Here is a 20,401-nt window from a genome sequence, read left to right as displayed (position 1 = left end):
GTTTTAAACTGCAAATTGAAGGCCTTATCGGCGGCCGAATCCGGAACTAATTAGTGTTTTGTGTTAATTAGAATTAATGTGATTTTATGATATATTTAATTGAAATGTGATTTAGAATGATTAAATTAGATTAAATAATGGTAAATTACATTAGTTGGCTTATTTACCAAAATGCCATAGAAGTGGGCCACTTTGTTAAGTTTTGTTAGAGCTTATGTGTTGCATCATTTTGTTCATTCTTGAGACCAAAACCGACTAGAGAGAGAGAGTTAGGAGAGAACTTGAGTTCATCAAAGAATTGCTTGGAGAATTAGAAGATTTGAAGAGTAGATTGCATATTGAGCTTCCATTCTTGAAATTGAGGACCTAACGTAGGAGAATCATCTTCTTGAACTTGTATTTAAGTTGTAACTTGCATGTTTCATGGAAGTTTGGTGATTAGAGTCTAGAATTGGTTCAAAATGTTGAATTGAAGCTTAAATCATGCATGCATGTACATGTTCTAGCATTTTGAGGTTGTTTTCATGGAAATTGCTACATGCATATCCATATCTTGATTATAGTTCATGAATTCATCATGTTTTTGGAAGTTTTGACTCATTTGATTACGTATTGGAAGCTTTGATTTCAATTGAACACATGCATGTTACATACACTTTATGTTCTTGAAGTTTATTTGAAATTGTGTTTAATTGACTCACCTTTGGGCTTTGATTTTGCAAATTGATCTTCAAAACATGTCATATTATGAGTTTTAAAGTGTTTTCCAAAAAATTGGCCCAAAGGAATTGAATTTGATGCTTTAAATGTTAAGTTTCATGCTTGGAGACAAATCTAGAAATTTCACATTTTGGATCTACGTTCGAGCGGGGAACTCCACGCTCGAGCGTACACTCTGAGTTCATGCAGTCTACTCAAGCGGGGAAAATAACGCTCGAGCGTGAAATGCGTGTATCCAGTACTTTGCACGTGTTTATAGTTCACTCGAGCGAGGGAATGCACGCTCGAGTGAGGACTTGTGTCTCACGCTCGAGCGGGGGTCGAGCGCCCATCGAGCGTGAATTTCATGCATCTAGTACTTTTGCAGTCCCCTCGAGCGAGGAAAGTCACGCTCGAGCGTATCTCTTTTGTCTGCATGTCCGCTCGAGCGGAGAAACCCACGCTCGAGAGGGACCCCTGTTTTAGCAAAAATTTGAAAAGTGTTTTAAAGTGCATCTTTGCATCCTCATTCCATCCTAGGCATTCCTAGGCCTAGTTTAAGGCATCTTAATGAGGATAATGCTATAGAACCACACCAAGTCAAGATAGGGACTAAGTTATTGTTTCCCAAACGTGCAACTTAGTGTGTGTTCATCCTGTAACAGTGTAGGGTTGGCATCCGAGGACGCTCACTAGCCTATCTGTAGCCCAGAACTTTGTGAGTAACAATGTTGTAAAGATATATTCAATCATGAATATTTTCTGAATGACCAACTGTACTACTTTCTGAAATGATATTTCTTACTGAATGAATGTTTGTCCTATTTGCGAACTATATTCGTGGCATCCATAGCAATTTACTGTTACTGTACTGTTACTGCTACTGTTACAGAGATCTCTGTCGGCTCCCATGTTAGAACCACTACTGTTTACTGATATGATGGCCATCAACTAACTGTTCGGTCTGTTAAGACCTATTGTACTGTTTTGCTATGGGATGTACCACATATGACTGCTATGACTGAATGACTGATATACTGTTATAACTGACTGTTTTAAATACTGAAAGGACATTCATTCTTAACCTCTTTACGCATATGTTATTCACTGGGCTTTAGCTCACTGTTTATATATATATGTAGGTGTCCAGGCATCGGATCGAAGCTAGGAGCGTTGGGTTTAACTCCCTTTTTATCAAGCCAACCATTGTGCCTCACTGAGAGGTTCCAAGTCCTTTAAGCTAGGGCTTTTTGGGGTGTTTTAGATTCATCCATTCTGTCTCTGTTTTTGTACAGACTGACTGTACCTGTTCTGTACTATTCTAATAGGGATTAGGTCCCTGTCCTGGATGATTGTATATGTATGTATATACTGTTTTGGTTCTGAATGTGAATATGTATGAAAAGTCTTTTTTGCATACAGACTATCATAGCTCATTGGACATCTTTTATTACTGTTTTGGGTTTCGCCAGCCCCTGTACTCTGTATTACTGTTATTACTATTAAGCAGGCCTTCGGTAGTCACGGATTACTGGCCGGTTACGGTACTAAACCTATAGGGGCGAGTTTGGGTCATGATAGTCATGATGCGTTTTCTCAAGTCAAAACAATCCGACACACAAAGACGACTCTGAAATTTCAACACATTGTTTTCAAATACAAACCTAGGCCTCAGTTTTGAGTTAATTTCATTCACGATCTTGTTCAAGAACTCGTCTTGTAGTTGCTTCTCTTTAATTTCTTCGATGATTGTAGGCTAGGCAGAGATAATAGCTAAGATTTAACCTTGTCCTTGCAATACAACTTCAATCTCACCCTTTTCCAAGTCACACATCAATTCTTTCTAACCGGTAAGTAAACATGACAAATTTCCTATTGACTTTTGGCTCAAGGTATCTGCTACAGTATTAGCTTTTTCGGGATGATATAAAATTTGCAGATCATAGTCTTTGATCAGTTCCAGCCATCTTCTCTGTCTCATGTTCAGTTTTTTTTTGGGTAAAAAAGTATTTCAAACTTTTGTGATCGGTGTATACTTCACAAGTCACACCATACAGATAATGTCGTCAAATTTTCAAGGCAAACACCACAACTGCTAGTTCAAGGTCATGTGTCGGATAATTCTTTTCATGTGGTTGGAGTTGCCGAGAAACATAAGCAATCACCTAACCATTTTACATTAATACACAATCCAAACCTTTATAGGATGCATCGCTGTAAATCTGAAACCTATCAGTTCCATTAGGCAAAGTCAAAATCGGTGTGGTTACCAATCTGGTCTTCAACTCTTGTAAGGCAGATTCTCTTTGATCGTTCCAATCAAATAAGATATTTTTCTGGGTTAACTGAGTCAATGGCATAGCAAGTTTTGAAAAGTTTTTCATAAGCCTTCTGTAATATCCTGCAAGTCCTAGAAAATTTCTAACTTTTAACACATTTGTCGGGTTGGGCCAGTCCACAATAGCTTCAATTTTCTGCGGATCCACTAATATGCCATCCTTGTCGATCACATGTCCCAGAAATGCTACGCTGTCAAGCCAAAACTCGCACTTGGAAAATTTTGCATATAACTTCTTTTCTCTCAAAATGTGTAAGGTAGTTTTCAGATGATTCTCATGTTCTTCCTTGCTTTTAGAATAGATTAGTAGATCATCAATGAATACAACAATAAACTCACCAAGAAATTGTTTGAACACCTTATTCATCAAGTCCATGAAAACTGCAGGTGCATTTGTTACCCCAAATGGCATGACTAAAAATTTATAATGTCCATATCTGGTTCAAAAAGCAATTTTCTCCAGATCTTCTGCCTTGACCTTCAATTGGTGGTACCCATGTAACGACCCCCAAAATGCATATCAGAAATTACCTTTATTTAATTATGGGATAATGTGCTTTAATTTAATGATATCTGTTTGAATTAAAACATTATCTGTTGAGTTACGACTTCGAAACTGAAATTGACGACCTTCGTGGGTTCAGAAATCGAAAATGAGTATATGGATATGCTAATGGAAATTTTTAGAGCTATTTGGGAAAGTTAATTAGAAATTTATTTCGTTTGATTCGTTAAGGTGTGTTTGGGTGGTTAACTTTGCATTGCGAATTAAAGGCCTTAGAAGCTTCAGAAACCAGAACGGAGTACATAGTTATGATCAGCATAATTTTTAGAGTCACTTGGAAAGTTTAATTGAAATTTAATTTTGTACGATTCGTAAGGGTGTATTTGGCTCTCCCTATTGTGATAAGCTTATGTATGTAATATATATATATATATGTGTGTGTGTGTGTGTGTGTGATATGAGTGAACTCATCACTTTGAGCCAAAATATCTAAGGGAGAGGGAGAGAACCGTGACTGAGAAAGAGAGAGAAAGCTTCTCTAAGAGAGAGCTCTTAACATTCATGGGGGTTTGAAGATAAATTGAGGAGATTGAAGAGAGAGGAAAAAGACCAACCATAGAAGCTTGAGAAATTGAAGAGAGCTAAGAGAAAGGAAAAGATTGAACCAAGGTATGGAAGCCTATCTTGAATCCTTTTGATTAATGCATCAATTTCATGAAATCATAATGATATTGGAAGATTTGAAACCCATTTGGGTTAGGGTTTTATGTATGTATTTAATTGAGCTCAATTTAAGAAATTAGAACTTGGGTCCTATGATTTTGTTTATAATTGGAGCTCAACCTTATGAATACCATATGAAATGAACTCTAGATTGTCCATAGAATAAGATTATGCAAGGATCAAGTGTGTTTGTGGGTTGTGTTTTGGGAACCTTCAAGATTATGAAAGATAAAGCATTGATCTTGAACTTGAGGTAAAGATTGATTTGTTTGAAATGAAATTACTCTTGAATGATGTTAGTTTATCATGTGGTAGGGTAATTTTACATGTTTTTGGGTGATTAGGGTTGAAACCAAGCTTAGAAAATGAAAAAAACAAGTGTTAGAGCAAACAAGAATTTCGGACAACAGAATTGGCCCAGAGTTGCACGTGCGACGGGGCTTCCCGCATGTGTGGCAGTCCATTCCAGCACCCAAAAATGATTCTGAAATAAAATCACCTTGTCCCGCACGTGCGGCTCAATTCCCGTACGTGCAGCCCTGTTTCCCGCTAGTGCGGAACAGTCCTATTCAGCCAACTTCAAATAAGCATATCTCTTGTATTCGGGCTCTGTTCTAAGTGGTTCTTGAGCCTAAATTCAAGCCCCGGGAGTTTAGTTTCCAATGGTGGTGGTCTCACTCCGAAATTCTTAGTACACAAATAGATATGCCCAAATTAGTAAAGATTGTTCATTTTTAGTCTATCGGTTTCATGCTAATTCTTCATCTAACTTAGTTTCCTTTCGTTTCCTCCTATTTTTCTAGACACAGAGTATGACCTATTGAGGAATAATGAGTTTAGAACCCATATAAATAATTGATTAAAGAGAAAATAAAGTTATCAGTTATATTCATATATTGTGCTATGTAATTGTGATTGTAGGTCACTTGGAGACAGAGACCGCTGCTCACCTAAACCACTGTGATTAATAATATTGTAACGACATGTTCTTTTATATTTACTCTAATATGTAAATGTTGCGATGTTATGGAATTATGTTTTATGCGAATGAATGAGTAATAAGACCTATGATATGGAATACGGATATGAAATGTGAATTATTTATAATATGATATATGATTGGGCCCAAGGCTATTTTATGCGAATGAATGAGTTATAAGACCTATGATATGGAATACGGATATGAAATGTGAATTATTTATAATATGATATATGATTGGGCGCAAGGCCATTTTGATATATGATTGGGCCCGAGGCCGTTTTGATATATGATTGGGCCCAAGGCCGTTTTGTTATATAGTGGGCCTAAGGCCGTTTTGCAAATATGACTATGATTAATGTTGCAAATGGTGTACAGGCCGTATTGTAAATATGATTATGGTTAATGCTGTGAATTGTGTAAATGTGGAAGAGTATTGTGTTATGCTTCTTTTGAATCTAGATTATTTACTTGATTCATTTCACTTTATTATTACTCATTGAGCTTCGCTCACTCCGTATTTCATCTGTATGTAGGTGATTAATCCGGAGACCATCCTTAGGTCAACCTCAGAAGTTTCTTTGTGAACCTGCTAAGTCAAGCCACCTAAGATGTGCCTCCGTGTTGAGGCTTTAACCTTGCATTGTTAGTATTTTGTATTTACTTAAGTTTATGTATATTAGTGTGTTTACATTGTTTTAATTATTTCAGTTATCATGTATGCACAAGCTCAATGGACATTTCTATTTGATTTGCTTCCGCTTTAAGCCCTATGTCATTTAAATATTTTGAAATTTTGTCTTTAAGGCCTAAGTATAGGTCAGTCATGGCCTAAACTTTTAGGGGCAGGTTTGGGTCGTGACAACCCAGATCTAAGGTCAATTTTAGAAAATACTTGGGCTCCCTGTTGTTGGTCAAACAAGTCATCTATTCGGGGTAGTGGGTATTTGTTCTTCACGGTTACTTTATTCAATTCACGGAAGTCTATACATAACCTCAAAGACCCATCCTTCTTTTTCACAAATAAGACTGGAGCACCCCAAGGTGATATGCTTGGACGGATAAATTTCTTGTCTAAGAGTTCCTGGAGTTGAACTTTCAACTCTTTGAGTTCCGAAGTTGACATTCTATAAGAGGTCTTGGAGATAGGTTGTGTTCCAGGTACTACATCAACTGTAAACTCAATCTCCTTATCAATCAAGTCCCCGGGCAGGTCATTAGGAAACACATCAGGAAAGTCACAAACTATAGGAATAGTCTCCACACTGGTACCATTCGAAGATGCAGTCATTACACAGCACAAGTAACCCCGACAACCTTTTCTCAACAATTTCCTAGCTTTCATAATTGAAATCAAGTATGGTGGAGGAACCACCCCATTTCCAGTAAAAACAATTTCGGGCACATCAGGTGGTCTAAGCACAACAGATTTACTTGCACAGTCAATGGTGGCACAGTATTTAGTCAGCCAATCCATACCCAGAATACAATCAAAGTGATCAATGCTCAAGGGCAATAAATCAACATACAATGTCATTTCACCAATTACAATATCACATGCTGGATAAACATAAGCACACATCATAGAGCCCCCAGTTTGTGTAGACACAGATAATAAATAATTCATAGGTTCTAACAGTCTAGTTAATTTCTGAGAAAAGCATGCAATACAAATAAATGCGTAGAACCAGAATAAATCGGCACATAAGCATTCTGAGCACAAATATAAATTGTACCTGACACCACAGATTCGGTGTTCTGTACATCACCAGGGACCAAAGCAAATACCCTTCATTGTCTTAGTGTTTCATTCCCGGTGTTACCCCTGGCATTAGTTCTTGTATTGGTTCTTGCTACGGGAACAGATCTGGCTGAACTTGTTGCTGGATGGTTTGCATTATCGAACCTCATTGGGCAATCTCTAAGTATGTAGTCGGTCTTGCCACACCGGAAGCATGCACCCGACGCATGATGGCACACGCTTGTATGCTTTCTTCCGCATTCAGTACAGGTTGGCTTAGACCCACTACTTTGGCTCGAACTACTAGAAGTTCCAGTATTTTGCTTTTTGTTCACAAAGAATGAACGACCCTTCCAAAAATTGGATCCGGATCTTTTGCTTCGTCATTCAGTTGTTGGTGTCTTAGCTTGGTTTTTTGCCGCCAAAATGGCCTCTGTCATTGATGCCCTGTTGAGCACATTCACATACGTAGGTAGGTTGAGGAATCCTACCTGATCTAATATCTCCAAATCCACACTACTTTCAAATTTTCGTGCTTTCTTGTAGTCAGTATCCACCATATGTGGAGCAAACCAAGCCAATTCAGTAAACTTGGTTCATACTCAGCTACTAACATTTGCCTTGTTTGAGTTCTTGAAATTCAGATACTTTTTGATCTCTGAAGCATTGGGGAAAATACTCTCATAAAAGATCTCATGGAATTGAGCCCACGTCATGTTTTCATTGGCATTCCGAATCAGTAACCACCACCTTTGGGCTTTATCTTTTAATGTATAAGTGGCCAAGAGAACTTTTTGCGTTTCAAAGTAAGGAAATACTTTGAACAGTTTTTCCATTTCCAGTAGCCATGTTTCTGCCTTCAACAGTTCAATACCACCCACGAAAGTTGGTGGTTTTATCTTCATGAACTTCTGAGTCAGGTTGATTATATCATCGTTATCTGGCTCATGTTGCACTGGTAGAGGTGGGGGAGGCATGGGTTGCTGCCTCTGTTGTTGTGTCATAGCTTTGGTCAATGCTGGAAGCATCTGTTTCATTCGGCTCATGCGAGCCTCTGAGGATTCACTCGTATCATTACTTCTTGCGTTCTCAATAGTGCTATAGGGAACAAGGTAAAAATAAATGGAGGAATAATCTTATTCAGTTCTTTCAAGTTCATTTATTCAGGTTCAACTTCACTTTTTATGTTTATAGAGATTATCACACACTCACACATGCAGATAAAATGTCCCTAACTTCTTACTAGGACACCCAAAGCTCATATGGATTCATGTGTGCGGTAGAACACGTGCTCTGATACCATTATGTCACGACCCAAACCTGCCCCTATAGGTTTAGCGTCGTAACCGGCCAATAATTCTTGGATTACCAAAGGCCTCTTAACAGGATAACATACAGTTAGGGGTTGTGGAAGCAAATATATAAATTATACATTGTCCATTGAGCTGTGAAAACGTACATGGGACAGATAATTTTAAATCTTAAAACTAAAATGCAATATTTATATGCCACTCCATGTACATACAACAGAAAAACCTTTTTGTAAGTCAAAAGAAATTAAGTCTTATACATCCACAAAAACACAGCCTTTAAACATGACTTGACCAGGAACCTCCTCGGGAGGTACAAAGGCTGGTTGACCAAAAACTGAGTGGCCAGGTCCTCAACTTTGAACCTGGTCACGTGCCTGATCACCTACATATATAAAATAAATAGTGAGCGGGAGCCCAATGAATAATAACAAAGTAAAGGGTTAAATGAATGATGTCCCGTAATTAAGTCCGTGCGTAGAACCGATTCATATTCGTGATCTCATTCAATGCATATATATATAGTTCTGGAATCATGCTTGATCATTCATAGTTCATCTGTTAGCGTTAACAGATCATATACAGAACATCATAGATCATACTTGTTAGTTCTATAGAGGAACCTCCGACCGGGTATGGATAACTTGCTAGTTCCATAAAGGAACCTCCGGACTGGGTATGGATAACTTGCCAGTTCCATAAAGGAACCTCTAGCCGAGTACAGATAATGTGCCAGTTCCATTAAGGAACCTCCGGTCCGGGTATAGATAACATACTTGAATCATAACATTAATGTCATATATATATATATATATATATCAGAGATAAGCAATCATTCATAGTGCATAAACATAGCATTCATAGGACAAACCTTATTCCATATATAGAAAATAATTTAGCTTGAACATAGTTTTACTAAGTCATTACTCATAGATAACCGTTGGCTCCAAATAGACGAGTAGAGTAGGCAATTCACATAACTTGAGGTGCGTGACCTACATAACATGACAGATACATATATTAAAACACACGCTCAGATTATACGTAACTTATTTCATTTGTCCTTAGTGTGTTTCTAACCCTTATCCTCATTATAGTGTTTTAACCTTGGCTTAGGAATTCCTAGGATAGAATGATGATGCTAAAATGTATTTGCAAACATTTTCCAAAACTTGCTAAAAACAGGGTCCACGCTCGAGGGTGGCTTTCCTCGCTCAAGCGAACATGCAAAATGTGAGGGTCTGCTCAAGTGTAACTTCCATCGCTCGAGCGGTCTGTAAACTTTGAAAAAGTACTGGTTACTTGATTTTCTCGCTCGGCGGACACTGATCCCCGCTTGAGCGTGAGACTCAGACCTTTGCTCGAGCGTGACTTTCGTCGCTCCAGCGATCTACAAAAACACATGAACTTCTGGGAGCATGCATTTCACGCTCGAGCGGACTTCTCGTCGCTCGAGCGAAAGTGCAAGATTACAGGGTCGTCACTCGAGCGTAGAATCCGACGCTCGAGCGGAAGTGCAAAATCAGGAATTTCCAGGTTGCACTCCCCAACTCCAAGCTCGAATTCTACACCCTAAAACTCATATTCTTGGGGCAAAATTCTGGAGAACATCTAGGAACTAGTAAAATATCATGGTTTGAAGATCATTTCATGAAACCAAGGCGCAAAAGTATGTCAAACATACAACAATTCAACTTGAAATGTAAAAACATGGTATGAACATGACATACATGTGTTCACTTGAGTTCATGGCTTTTAAAACATGATCAAATGTGATCCATTTATGAGAAATGTTATGAATTCTTCAACTTATGCTAGAATTACAACATGCATAGGAAAAATCTTTGAAAACAACTTCAAAATGCTATAAATATGCATGCATGTATGGAATGACTAGTCTTTCTTCAATTCTAGCTCAATCCTTACATGAATTCATCTAATTCACTTGTTTTCATACATTATTCAACTACATTACAAGGCCAAAGACTAAAACTCTTACCTAGAGTCTAAGTTGCACAAGTGAGGAAGCTTCAATTCCCAAATTCTTTGCAAATCTCCAATAATTCCTAGCAATTCTCCCATATCCCAACTTTTGATCCCAATTTTCTTCTATCTCACTCTCTCTCCCACATTTTTTTTTTTTTTTGCTTATGTGTGTGTGAGCTCAAATGTATTGAAATGAAGAAAAGAAATGGTGAAGGCATATAAGAAGCCTTATATAGGCCCACTTAATGATAATTAATTAAGGTTAATTAAGTGGGCATTAATTTAATCGTTTCAAATCAAATTTTGATTAAACCTACCATAATGTTCTAAAAATTTCAAATAGCATATAAATCAAGTCAATTTTTGAATCGGATACTGATAAGGCCTTTAATTCGCAAACCGAATAAAAGCATGAACAAATCTTTCTACGTTAAACAGATATAAACACAAAATAATGCAATGCACATGTAATTAACTCAGGATTTCTTCTTAATTACTTGTTAGGCATACTTAAGTATGAATTATCACTAATCATGGGTTGAGATTGTTACAGTTATAGCCATTTAGTTATTCCAATCCCTTAGGAGTAGAGAATCAATTGTAAGGGAACAACTAAAGCATTGTACTGATTTCTGGGCCAATTTATGGCTACATATATTTATTCTTTATGAAATGAAAGCATTTTATTATCTATCTGAGTGTCTCATGCTCTCTCATTATTTTATTTAGCAGTCTCTACACTCTTTGTGTCTCTCACACAGTTGGATAATAAGGTTTCAGGTACCGGCCATTAATTTTCTTGGGATGCACATAACCATTTAGGTTCCTTAGATGGTAGCCTTCTCCAGGTAAGACTTTATGAACCTAATGTGGTCCTTTCCAATTAGGTGAGCATTTGCCAAATTTATGGCTCTTAATGCCTATTAGAAGTATTGTCTTTCACACCAAGTCACCTTCATCAAAGCTGATGTGCTTGACTTTCTTGTTATAACTTATGGCTGCCTTTTTCTTTTGGAAAAGGATATTGTTTAATGCCAAGATTCTAACCTCATCCACATGTTCTATTTTCAAGAACATGCTTTGATGATATTGCTCATAAGTTAATTGGTCTTGGCCTTTCACTTTTAAGGACTCAATGTTAACTTCCACAGGCAAAATTGCATTATGCCTATATACTAAGGCATAAGGAGTAACTCCTGTACTTGGCCTTGGAGAAGTCCTATAAGCCATAATACATCTAACAACAAGTTATGCCAATCCCTAGGATTGTCTTCCACAACTCTTTGTATTCTTTTTTTCAAAGACTTGTTGGATGATTCTGCCTGACCATTTGCTTGTGCATAATAAGGGGTGGAAATAATAAGGCTAATTCCAAATTCTGTTATGAAAGATTTTACCATATTTCCATCAAATACAGTTCCATTATCTATAGTTATGGTCTGTGGGATGCCAAATCTGTGAATCAGATCTTTAATAAATCCAATAACTTCAGTTTGATCCATAGTCTTATATTGTTTGAGTTTTAACCCACTTAGTGAAGTAATCTGTGGCCATTAGGATGAAACAATGGTGCTTCGAGGAGGGTGGATGTATTGTTATCATATCCATAGCCCAACCTCCAAATGACCAAGGCTTCACAATTGCATGCAAATCAGTTATTAGCACATGTCTTATTATGCCGTGCTTTTGGCATGCTTAACAACCTCTAGCATACTCTATACAGTCTTTAAGGATGGTTGGCTAATAATAGGAATGCCTTTGAAGTAACCATCTCATCTTCACACTAAACTGATGAGCACCACAAATGCCTTCATGTACTTCAGCCATAGCCGTCAATGCCTCATTTGGCCCTAAATATTCCAATAATAACCCATCTGCTCCCCTTTTGTACAGAGCATTACCATACACTATATACTGCATGGACTGTAATTTAATCTTTCTACTGGCCTTCGAAGATGGGCCAGTCAAGTATTGCATGATTGGATATCTCCAATCTTGATCTTGTAAGTCATTATGATTGACTTCCAATATAATGCCCTTTTTAACTAAATGTGGTATTAATTTTTGATACGTTGCTTGACTTATGTTCAATTGAGTGTCATCCATTCTTTTAAAATTCGAAGCTTTCTAAGCTACATCCTTTGCTTTGCTATTCATAAACCTTGGGATACAAGTGACATTTGCTATCTGAAATTAAAAAAGCAAATGTAATGCAACAATATAATATGGCAACATGTTTGCACTTTAACATTTGAAAATTCCTTTTTTTGGTTGACTACCAATTGAGAATCTACAAATATGTCAACTGCATAAACTTGTAATCCAATAAGTATTTCAAGTCCCATTATTAAAGCTGCATATTCAACTTGGTTATTGGAACAAGTAATTTCATCAACTCTGAAACCATGTATGGTTGCTACCCTCTGTGGTGACTTAATTACAACACCAATTCCAATCAGACCACTGGCCTTTGATCCATCGAACCACATTTGCCAAGGTTCAACATTGATCATGCCAAAATCCATTATCTCTTGGCTTTCTGTTTGACATGGATGATTTGCCAAAAAGTTAGCCAAGACTTACTATTTTACTGCCTTTTGGGGGACATATTCTAGATGAAACTTTGAAAGAGCCAACATCCATTTGCCAATTCTTCCTCCCAGCATAAGTCTAAATAACAGGTATTTAACCAAGTCTATGGTTGCACTAATCAAGACGACAGTAGGTAAAAGATAATATCTTAATTTCATTATTGCAAAGTACAATGCGAGGCACAACTTCTCTACAGCTGAGTATTTACATTTACAAGAATTTAAAAACCTACTAAGATAATAAATTGCTTGCTCCTTACCTTCTTCATTTTCCTGGGCTAGGAAAACTCTCAATGAATCTTCTACTGCAGCAATGTATAACATCAAGGGTTTATCTTTCCTTGGTGGCATCAACACTGGAGGTTTGGCTAAGTAGGCTTTAAGTCCTTCGAAAGCAGTTTGATGCTCAGCTGTCCACACAAATTCTTCTTCATTTCTCAGCTTTAACAAAGAAGAAAATACTTTAGTTTTCCATACAAATTAACCTGACCAAGGAACTTTTGTAATTCTTTCTTACTTGATGGAGGTTTAGCCTCAATGATGGCTTTGGCTTTATTACGATCAATCTAGATTCCCTTCTTGTGCACTACATACCCCAAGAAGTTTCCAGCTGATACACCAAAAGCACATTTGAGAGGATTAAGCTTCAACTTGAACTTTCTCATTCTTTCGAAAGCTGCTGTCAAGTGAGCCAGGTGCTTCTCCATAGACCGGGACTTCACAACAATATCATCAATGTAACACTCTATGTATCCTCTAATGAGATCACGGAAGATAGTATTCATTTCCCTCTGATATGTTGCCTCAATATTCTTTAAACCAAATGGCATTTTAACCCATTCAAAGGTGCCAATATTCCCAGGACACCTAAATACTGTCATATGGACATCTTCCTCTACAATGCAGATCTAGTTGTAACCAGAATGTCCATCCATCATAGACAAAATCTTGTGTCCTACTGAACTATCCACCAGTAAATCTACTATGGGCATGTGGTATTCATCTTTTAGGGTTGCTAAATTCAGATTTCTAAAATTGATGTATATCCTCAATTTACCATTCTTTTTTACCACAGGCACAATGTTTGACTGTTCTAATGAAGCCTACGTTAAAGAGCCTAAGAATCTCCTCTTTCACCTTCTGAACCACTTCAGGACTCATCCATCTTGGTTTCTGCTTGTATGACTTGAAATTAGGCTTCATAGGGAGCCTATGTTCCACTAGTGACTTGTCCAATCCAGGCAATTCATTGTACGACTAAGCAAAACAATCCTTATATTGTTTTAAGACAACCAATTGGTTCTTGTCACAAGGACTTAACCAAGCACCAATGTAAGTGGGTTGTTGTACTGAATCTTCGCCCAGATTGATTTCTTCTAAAAGGTCTTGTACTTGAGCACTCACTGATGCCCTCTCTTTATCTTCTTCCACCCTCAAAGCAACCCCTCTATCTTGTTTTGCTCCTAACTTTTCTGGTCCAACATCTTTACTTTCTTCTTCATAGGCAAATCTGTCCATAAAGCATCTTTTTGTATTTCCTGGACTTTATTTTCAATGTCCAATGCATAGTATTTACCAAGAGCCAAAGGTCTGGCCACTTGGTGTATCTGACTATAGCCAACTATTATGGCTTCTTGCTTTTTCCCTTATACTTTCTGGACTATTGCCTTTATGTCCAATGCTGAAAATTTGATTAAAGCCAATGGATTGGCTTGTTGGTCTTGATCTATCTACCTACAACCAGGCATAATCATCATCTTTGTTGACGAACTCTTCATCAATACTCTTCTGCACTAAGTGTTTCAGGTGTGCTACTTCCTTATCAGCCGTCGCTGTGGCTGCTCCATCAGGCTTCCTCAGCACACTGAGCGGTACAACCCCTTCAGTGTATAGCTTGGCCTCAGCAAAATCAGCACAAGCAATAAAAGGTTGCGGATCCACATTGATTTCCTCTGTTTTCCCATTGCATAGAGCTATCATCACCTTTTAATGTAAAGAGGAAGGTACACACTTGTTGGTGTGGATACAGTCCCTGCCAAGCAAAGCATTATACTTGGCATTACTGTCTATAACAAAGAATGCTGTCATGCAATCTCTGGTTCCCACACTCAGGTTAATAGGTAAAATACCCTGAGCCATTTGCTTGTCCCCAGCAAAACCAGTAATGGTTCTTTTTCAACTTCTTCAAAGAGGACTTCGGAAGCAGGTTTACTGCTGCGTCATTGTCCACTAACACCTTGTTCATCTCTATCTCAACGAAGTAAGCTCTGATATACAAGGGCTTAACGTGTTGGGTCATAAATATTGTGGGGTACTCGAAGGGATATAAGAGATTAATGGTCACCTCTTCACCTTCTTCTTCAGTTTCCATTGGCTTGGCCACTTCTGACTCATCTTGAATCATACTGACCTGTCAATCGTCACTAGAAACTGGAATGGAGTCATCTTCCTGACCTTCCTGGTCTTCTTCTTCGACTTGGAATTCCTGTGGCAACACATATACCATGTTCACTGGTATTGAAGGGAATAAGCCAAACTATACTACTAGTTGCAATTGCTCTTCTCCTGTTTGGACCTGTTTTGAAGCTTGGGAGGCATCCTCCATGCTACACTCTGGTACCTCAGTACTAGTGGTTTCCTTCGAATCAACTCGTTTGTGATCTACTCCTGTTAGATTTTTGACCAAAAAAGTCTATCCAGCCATGAAAACTTCAAACATCTCATTCTGTCTCACTGTCACTTTCCATCAAGGCCTTTTCAAGACCTGCTAAGTTAGATCTTTTCTTGGCTTTCAGTTTAGTGTGAACCTTAGCCAACTGCTCTCTGCTGATGCTTCTTTTGATCTGAGGAGCCAGCTTTGGACTTTTTTTTTTCTCTGTCTGGCCTTTTGACTAGGCCAATAAAGAACTCTCTCCATTTTCCTTCAGATCCCTTTGGTACTGAGTGTACCTTCACTGGATCTTCCTCCTTTGAGACTTAAAAATTACTAGAACTATATCTGGTTCCTTTGTCTTCAGGTGTTTGAGTAATGCCCAATTATTTGAAGCCATCAAGGGAGGTTTAATCATTCTGCCCTTATCTCCAAAAACATTTCTTTGGGCAGGTATTTCCTTAGGCTTGTTTTACATGGCAAACCAGTCTGGAACCCCAGATATCCATGAACTCACTAGCTTAGTTGCTGAACTTGCTTTCCCAGTCTTTAAAGCCACCTTCGAAGCTAACAGTTGAGGCCAATCACTGGCTCTAGCACCCTGTCTTGAGCCTAATTCAGGCATTCCTTAAGGGTAATTGCCTTTCATCTTGTTAGAAGTTGACTTTGGAGGCTAATCACTGGCTCTACTTTCCTGACTTGAGCGTAACTCATGCCTTCTCTTAGGATAATTGCCTTTCATCCTATAGTAATTGGGTGGTCTGAACTCATGTAGAGGTCTGTTACCCTTGGATTGCATTCTAGTGGCTGATGGTCTAGCCAAAAATGGCCACTGTCTGGGACCAGTTGGGTGTGGCCTTCTGTTGTAGATGTTGGTTGGCTTAGGACATCTCTATACATCCTTGTAATGCTGCTTCCCATCAATTTGGGAGTCTTCTCAACCATTTGTAATTTAACCTGCACTTGGGACATATTCTTTGCATAACAGCTGCCTCAAAAGAGTCACGATCCAGTGCTTCCTCACTAGAGTCATCCTTTTGATCTACAAATCTTTGTCCATTTGTTGGTGCATTCCTAGTATTCTTCTTGAAAGCAGTCTAGTTGGCAATATGCATCTGCACATTAACCTCCTCCAATTCCTTCAAGGATAGGTTTTGAAAATCTGGCATACCAACATTGGCTGCAGCCTCTCCAATCTCTGGAAACGGATTGGTGTCAATTCGCATAACTTTCTCTGCCTTGGTTGGAAACTTTAGCCTCCCTTTTCGAATCTGTTCTTGGATCTTGTCCCAAAAAACAATACAGTATTTAGTTGAATGAGACTAAGAATTGTGTCATTTACAGTACATTTTTCCTTTAAGTTCTTCTGGGGTAGGGATCTTAACTCCTTTTGGTAACTTTAGGATATTTGTATGATCAAAAATGTCATCTACTTTTGTTAAATCAAAAGAATACTTCATATGAAGGTCTTTTTTTTAAACTGCTGGTCTATTGTACTGTCCTTTTGAATTAATGTCTCACAAGTCATAGGTTCTTTTCCTACAATTTTTGCCGCATCGATTTCATAATTAGGGTCCCTATAATAGGTCTTATATGAAACATTACTTCGATCCTGTTCTTCCTCAAGTAAAGATTCATATTTAGACACCTTATAGGTTAATTCCACTAAGTCTCGAAACTCAGTTGAATAGAACTTCTTTCGAAGCCTAAACTCCAAACTATTTTGAGCCAATCTCACAAATTCAAGCTCTGGTAGAATGACCTTACACTTATTTCGTGCTCTTTTGAATCTGACAATGAATTGAGCAGCCTTCTTATCAGGCCTTTGGCTCAGCCTTGCCAAATCTGTCATGGAAACCTCTAGCTCTGTTTGGAAGAATTGGGCATGAAATGCCTCTTCCATTTGCTGTTAAGTTTGGACAGAGCCAGGTGTAAGATTAATATACCATGCAAAGGCTGCCCCAGATAAAGAATTTGGAAAGAATCTCAATTTCATATAATCATTATTGGTGAATTCACCACATTGGCCTGTAAATCTGGCAATGTGTTCTACCGTTGACTGATTTCCATTTCCATAAAAGAGAGCAAAATCTGGTATTCTAAACCCTCTTGGGTATTCATGTACCCTGTCCTTCCATTCTGGGTATGGATTTCTATATACAGAAGTTTGGACCCCTCGAGCCATGGGTCCACACGTCTCCCTGATAATATCAACAATTTGGTCCCTAGGAACCATATTTTGTGCTTGTTGGACTACTACTGGAGGAACAAACACAGGGTTTGGCGAAACTCCATATGCTTAAGGTCCTCTTGGTCCATAGAGAGGTATATTTAGGATTGGTTATCCCTGTGGTACTGGTTGTTGTTGAGGGTATGGTTGACCTCTCTGGTCCTGTCCTGCGAAAGGTGTTGCAAAAGGAGGAACATGTGTTGTTTCTCTTCTAGTTGTAGGAAACCCTTCCAATCCCCCGGGTGTGAATTCGAACAGAGGATTAGTGAACCCTTTTGGGCTAGGCATGGTTTCGAACATGGGATTTGGAAACATTCTCATGCCATTTTCTTGTGTTGGCCTAGATCCACCAATTTGTATGGCTTCGCTATTAGGTAATAGCATATTTTGATTTACCAAAGGCCTCGAAGGAGGCTCGTACCATGACTGAGATACAGGTGATGGTCTTTCATAATTTTGATTACTAGTCTGACCATTAGTGTGTTTATTAATTTGCATAGGCTGTTTATCTCTAGCCAATTTTTGCTGAAGAACATTTGAATTTTCCTCCATATGCCTTGTGATAATTGGTTGATGGGAATTCATTCGATCCATAAAGGATGTTGCCCATCTTTCTATTGTATATATTAACTGCTGTCTCATGGCATCTACTAAGCCTCCCCACGGAGTCATTGGCTAGGTAGACGGAATAGTAGATAGTCCATTTCCATGGCCTCGTCCAATATTCTGAACATGTGGTGCGTGTTCCGAGGTACTGGTCTGTTCGACCATAGGTTCTGATGAGATAGGTGCTTCCATAGGATGCGTTATTGCATTATCCTCTAAATCAGGTACTTCTATCTCTTCTTCCACACCTTCTTCCAGGTGTTCATTTTCTCCTTGTCTCCCATGTCTAGCCATTTTAGTGTCTCACCGGGCGTGCCAAAAATATATGTTGCCTTTTTTGGTTTTCAAGGGTTAATAGTGTAAATTTAAGCGTGCCGGCGAGGATCAATTAGTCCTTACAGAATTTGTAATTGCCAACCAATTATCAAGCGATTATGTTGAAGTTCTTTCAACCTCAATGAAGAGGACTTTTACTGGTGGTTTGTTTAGGAGAAAATTATAAATAGTAACAAGTAAATATAATTCAGAAATCGAATTTCATTAAGCAAATGAAAACTTACAATGAAGTTACAATGGCCCAGCCTCGACGAGGTTCACAGCAACAAACTACTAAAAAATTACTCCTAGAGATTGAAGTGCAGTACAAGAATTGAAGTGCTGGAAATATAAAGAACCGGAAATGTAAAACTGGAAAGAAAATGAAGTAAATAAACTGGTTTCTGGATCTGAGTTTGGGTCTTTCATTTTGGGGCCTTCCTTGCTATTTATACTTCCTAGTGGTAACCGTCGAAGTGGGCTTCCAACCGTCGAAGCATCCTCCCATGATTGCTGAACATGCTCTCTTACAATTAGTCTCACTACGCCACTTTTGCAATTAGGCTTTCCTCCTGATTTTGAATTTAAATTTATGAGTAACCGTTTGGCCACATCATCTTGTATCTCTCAAATGTTCCAGTGCTACGCAGATCCATTATTATCAATACGAACTGCCACGTGTCCGACCTGATTGGCAACTCATATTAACTCTCCAATTGCCCTCCTCGTGTCACGTGTTAAGTTGTGTTTGGCTTATATAAAATATGTAGTCAACAGGTGCACACTTTTTAAAGAGTGTATCATATATACTCTATAACTAAAAAAATCATATAATTTTAATTTTTTAAGCTATAATTAAAAAAATATCATAATTAAACACAATATGAGACATAACTAAATAATTTATTAGTCATAATTAAAATAATATCATAATTAAAAAAATAATATAACTAAGATGCATACAGTGGGGCTATTTGATACAACTTTTAAGAGGTGATTGTAATTTATTTTAGTTTGGGAGTCTGTACTAGACTGTTTAGTGCAACTTTTACTTATAATTTATTAGACAGAAATAACTTAAATAAAGTAAAAAAAATTGATTATTTAAAAATTAAAGAAGAAATATTTTTAATTTTTACTTTTTAATTATTAACTTTTAATTTAAGAAAAATTACACCAACAAAGTAGTGTGTCTTTTTTAAAGTAGTGTCTATTAAAATTTTGGCAAGACATATTAGCCTTTGCAGGTGGTATAGAATATCTATCAACTTCACATACAACTGGTGAAACTATCGATTGAGAAAATCCAGCCTGTTTTATTTAGTTAGAAAATTTAAAAATGAAAAAAAATAAAAAAATATATTTATATTTTATTTAATTTCATACTTTTTTTTGTTTTATTTTTGAAATTTTCTTTTCAGAACGTAAACAAAATTTGAGATCTTCAAACTTTCACCAACCGGGTTCGATCCTTCCGGCGTCATCCCACTCAAGCAACTTTTTTTTCTTTTTTTTTTATTTGAAAAAATTACAAGCAATTGGGACAATTGATCATAAAATAATGAGAATAACAAATAATTACACTATCCTTGGCAGTAATTATTAGGGATGTAATTGGTTTGGTATTATTTGTATTTAGGTAAATTTTTCCATTAAATCGATAATGTTAGTTTTATTATTTTAAGTATTAATATAGACTATTTTTCTCATTAAACCACACCAAACTAA

This window comes from Camellia sinensis, chromosome 2 (assembly GCF_055761805.1).
Source record: "Camellia sinensis isolate YWXY chromosome 2, ASM5576180v1, whole genome shotgun sequence".
Taxonomy (NCBI): domain Eukaryota; kingdom Viridiplantae; phylum Streptophyta; class Magnoliopsida; order Ericales; family Theaceae; genus Camellia; species Camellia sinensis.
The sequence above is the reverse complement of the archived record's forward strand: the minus strand, read 5'-3'. Positions refer to the sequence as shown.